We start from the raw sequence: 5369 nt of genomic DNA on the forward strand, positions 1-5369 counted from the left end.
CCTCAACCTCCCAGGTTCAAGTGATTCTCAGGCCTCAGCCTCCTGAGTAGCTGGGACTATAGGTGTATGCCACCATGCCCAACTAATTTTTTTGTATTTTTAGTAGAGAGGGGGTTTCACCATGTTGGATAGGCTGGTCTCAAACTCCTGACCTCAAGTGATCCACCTGCCTCGGCCTCCCAAAGTGCTGGGATTACAGGCGTGAGCCACTGCGCCCAGGCTAGTGTCCCCTTTTTACTCTCAAAAGCATTCTAGTTTGGATGATACAATATATGGTTACCCTATGTGTAGCAGAGTGGGAGTGGGAGGGAGTGATGCAATTTTATTTTATTTTATTTTTTATTTTTATTTTTATTGAGACAGGGTCTTGCTCTGTTGCCCAGGCTGCAGTGCAGTGATGCAACCTGCTGGGGCTCAAGCAATCAATCCTCCTACCTTAGCCTTCTGAGTAGCTGGGACCACAAGCATGTGCCACCACCCCCAGCCAATCGTTACCATTTTTTGTAGAGACGGGGTCTCCCTATGTAGTGCAGGCTGGTTACGAACTCCTGGCCTCAAGTGATCCTGTTGCCTCGGCCTCCCTCCCAAACTTCTGGGATTACACATCTGAGCTTCCATGCCGGGCCTAATTTTAAATAAAGTGGTTGAGAAGGTGTCAACGAAAAGGTGACATTTGAACCCTGTGAATGGATTCCTGGGGGAAGATCTTTCCAGACAGGAGAGGCCCCAGAGAGGAAGTGTGCTTGACATGTTTGAGGAAGAGTGAGTTATTTAACCTCTCTGTGCTTTAGTTTCCTCATCTGTAAAAGAAGATTGTAGATAATATTCATCTTGTAGGGTTTTTGTGATGATTAAATGAGTAACGAGGTAAAACACACAGAACCGTGCTGGGCACATGATATGCACTTCGAAATGGAAGCTATTATTATTATGGAGTGTTTAGTATGATGACAATTAAAACTGGACCCCCAGTATCCAACCACTGCTCCTTGTGGGGGAAGGGGCTTCCCATTGTGTGGTGTCTCGGGGAACACAGAAACCACCTCCCACTACAGAAGCCTCTCCTTTGCCCCATCCTTGTGTGGCTTGCAACAAGAACCCTGACTTGTACCACCACTGAGTGGAGGTGTGTTGTGGTAACTGCATTAATTAGCTAGGAAACAAAATAAACTGCTATAACAAAGTAACCTACAAATACTGGCTTAAATATGAGAGAGATTTATTTCTTGCTTATGAAACATCCAGATCTGTTATTCTCAACTTATTGCTTCCTCCTCTGAGTCTACTCCACTTGTTGCCCTCTCCACTCAGCAAAAAGGGTGATGACAACCGGGAAAAAGAGATCAACCAGCTAAGAACTTGGCCCAAAGTTGCACATGTCACTTCCACTCTCATCCTATTGGCCAGAACTTAGTCACATGGAAGATGCAAAGGAAGCTGGGAAATGTATTCTTTAGCAGGGCGGACACGAATTCAGCTAAAACCCTGGGTGATTATTACTAAAAGGAAGTAGGGGAGGAATGATATTGGGGGACAATTAATAGACTGCAATGGTTTTGATATTTTAAACTGCAAGTAACATCAGTCAACTAATTAGCTTAATTGGCATAAACAATAAGTTCATTTATTATCTCCCAAAATTTCAAGAGGTGTGGCTGGGTGCAGTGGCTCACGCCTGTAATCCCAGCACTTTGGGAGGCTGAGGCAAGTGGATCACCTGAGGTAAGGAGTTGGAGACCAGCCTGGCCAACATAGCTAAACCCTGTCTCTACTAAAAATGCAAAAAATTTGCTGAGCGTAGTGGCATGCGCCTGTAGTCCCAGCTACTCAGGAGGCTGAGGCAGGAGAATCACTTGAACCCAGGAGGCAGAGGTTGCAGCGAGCCGAGATCACACCATTGCACTCCAGCCTGCACAACAAGAGCAAAACTCCATCTCAATAAATAAATAAATAATTTCAAGAGATGGAAGGTCCCAGCTGTCATTAGATACCAAGGACACGGGGTCTTTTCATTCTTTTCCACCAGCCTCAGCATGTTGTTTTGGTCCTTATCCTTGTCACCTTATGATCTCAAGATGGCTATCAAAGTTACACACATTATCTGAAGACACAAAAACATTTGGTTCAAGAAGAGGGGCAGTACCTCCTGTATAGTTTTCTTTATTTGGGAGAAAATCCTTTGCTGAAGCCTCTTCTCTCCCCATCACACTTCCCATAAAGGGCATCGGTCATAGTTGGCCCATGTGCCTTTGGCTTAGCTACAGAGGAAGCTGGAAAAGTGAGGATCTGGCATCTTCAGCCTTTGAAGATGGAGATGTGTTCTATAAGCAACGAGCAAGCGAGCTGGGCATAGCTATTGGAAAGGCAGCCACAAATGGCTGGCACACTGTGACGCCCACCAACATCATTTTTCTGAATTTCAGTTTAATCATCTTCAGAATGGGGATAATTAGTTCTACTTTGGCAAGTGCTTATAAAAATTAAACAAGATGTTCAACATAAGGGTGCCTGGTGGATAGCAGACACTCTTCATTTGTTCATTTTCCTTCCTTCCACCCCCTAGTCACTGGGGCCCTGTTTGAAATACCAAAGAAAAGCCCTTTGGTCTGAGGGTTGCTATGACACCAATGCCTTGGGCTCTGCAGTCCTTAGGTTTCATTCATACACGAGGCAGGTCGCTTTTTCAAACATAAGATCCTTTATGTTGGCATAATGTGGTTTCTAGCACATTTCATCAGCCCAGACTACTCAAAGCCTACCCAGAACCAACTCTATTTATAACTCCCAGTTTCCCAAGTTTGTGGCTTCATTATCATAATTGTTAGTGTCCACATAGTTGTCTCTATGGTTACCAAATTCATCTGAGCCACTGCCTTAGAAATCTGCATGAAAACATATTTACAAGACCCAGGCTTGCTATGGTCAGACTGGTTCTGGCTTCTGTGGCAGGAAACTCAATTTAAAGCCTTTCAATGGCTCCCCACTGCACTTAGGATAAAGATCCAATCCTTAATTCAGCCCAGGAGGCCCTGCATAAGATCCCTGCATCAACTTCCAAACTTATCTCCCGTGAAACTCCCCCTTCTACTTGGTCTCTGCTTTTTTTCTTTCTTTCTTTTTTAAGAAACAGGGTCTCACTCTGTCACCCAGGCTGGAGTGCAGTGGCATGATCTCAGCTCACTCCAGCCTCCAACCTCCTGGTCTCAAGCGATTCTCTGGCCTCAGCCTCCTGAGTAGCTAAGACTTCAGGCATGAGCCACCACACCTAGCTAATTTTTGTATTTTTTTATAAGGATGGGGGTCTTACTATGTTGCCCAGGCTGGTCTCCAATTCCCAGACAACTGTAATCTCAAGGAACACCAGGAGAGGAGTGAGGTAAGGACAGGAAGGCAGCCAGTGAAAGGTGAGCCCATTTCCACTCTGGGCAACTAGAACTGAATCCCGCTGGGGAACAGAAGCCAGTGTAGATGACTCAGGCCTCAGACCCAAGGGGCAAGGGACTTGGGTACTTAGACAGCAGTCGTTGACTGAGGGTTGTTCCCAAGAGATGTTACTTTCTCTGTGCTCCTGGCCTGCCACAGAGCAGCAGAGCAGGGGCAGAGAGAGCCCAAATGCAGATGCCGGCTTGACTGTCAGCCATGTGCAGTGAAGGGCAAGGCATCCAGGGGACTGAGCATAGCACTGCCAGTGACTGCCCAATGGGGATACATTTTGCATTATTCATCGCCATGGTGGCTGCAAATGACAGAAACAAGCTTAACCACAAAAAGAAATTTATTTTAGATGCAGCTGGACCCAGGGGCTCACACGATGTATCTGGCTGCCTCTCAACATTGCTTTCATCTTCAATGGCTTTATCTCCAGGAGTGCTCCCTTTCTCATGATGAGCTCCACATCAGCCAGCCCAGCAACCCCAGCAGAAAGAACAGACCCTTCTGCACTGGTTTCTCACTGCTGCTGCAACAAATTGCCACACACTTAGTAGCTTAAGTGACATATTTTTTTTTTTTGAGACAGGGTCTCACTCTGTCATCCAGGCTGGAGTGCAGTGGCATGATCAGGGCTCACTGCAGCTTCAATTCCCCCCTACAAGCTCAAGCAATCCTTCTGCTGAAACCTCCCGAGTAGCGGGGACTATAGCACTACATGTGTGAGCCACCACGCCCTGCTAATTTTTTGTATTTTTAGTAGAGATTGGGTTTCGCCCTGTTGGCCAGGTCTCAAACTCCTGGACTCAAGCAATCTGCCCGCCTTGTCCTCCCAAAGTGTTGGGATTACAGGCATGAGCCACCATGCCCAGCCTTAAATGACATTTATTATCTTACAGTTCTAGAGATCAGAAGTCTGAAATGGGTCTCACTGGGGTGAAATTGGAGTGTCAGCAGGGCTGTGTTCCTTTCTGGGGGCTTTAGGGATAGAATCTGTTTACCCGCTTTTCTATGTCTAAAAGCTGCCCACATTCCTTGTCTGATAGCCCCCTTTCTCTGTCTTCAAGGCCAGCAACATCCGGTCAAGTCCTTCTGTGTAAGGACACTCTGTGTTGCTATAAAGAATACCTGAGGCTGGGTGGTTTATAGAGAAAAGAGGTTTATTTTGGCTCATGGTTCTGCAGGCTGTAGAGGAAGCACAACACCACATCTGCTTCTGGTGAGGCCTCAGGAAGCTTGCAATCATGGCAGAAGGTGAAAGAGGAGCAGACGTGCCACATGGCGAGAGAGGGAGCAAGAGAGAAGGGAGGAGGTGCCAGCGGGCTCTTTGAACAACCAGATCTCACATGGACTAATAGAGCAAGAACTCACTCATGAACATGCAGAAGGCACCAAACCATTCATGAGAGATCTGCCCCCATGACCCAAATACTTCCCATTAGGCCCCTCCTGCAACATTAGGGGTCATATTTCAACATGAGATTTAGAGGGAACACACATCCAAACCATATCGCCTTCTCAGGCTGCCATCTCCCCAGCTCTCTCTCCTGCCTCCTTCTTCCACTTTTAAGGATCCTTGTGATTACATTAGGCCCACCTGGCTAATCCAGGATAATCTTTCCAAAATCTGCTGGCTAGCAACTTTATTTTTTTGAGATGAAGTCTTAACTTACTCTGCCACCCAGGCTGGAGTGCAGTGGCCTGATCTCTGTTGACTGCAACCTCCACCTCCCAGATTCAAGCAATTCTCCTGCCCCAGCCTCCCGAGTAGCTGAGATGACAGACGTGTGCCACCATGCCTAGCTAATTTTTGTATTTTTAGTACAGACGGGGTTTCGCCATGTTGGCCAGGGTGGTCTTGAACTCCTGACCTCAAGTGATCTACCCACCTCGGCATCCCAAAGTGCTGGGATTATAGGCATGAGCCACCACCGCACCCG

Source organism: Gorilla gorilla, chromosome 21 (assembly GCF_029281585.2).
Source record: "Gorilla gorilla gorilla isolate KB3781 chromosome 21, NHGRI_mGorGor1-v2.1_pri, whole genome shotgun sequence".
NCBI classification, from domain to species: domain Eukaryota; kingdom Metazoa; phylum Chordata; class Mammalia; order Primates; family Hominidae; genus Gorilla; species Gorilla gorilla.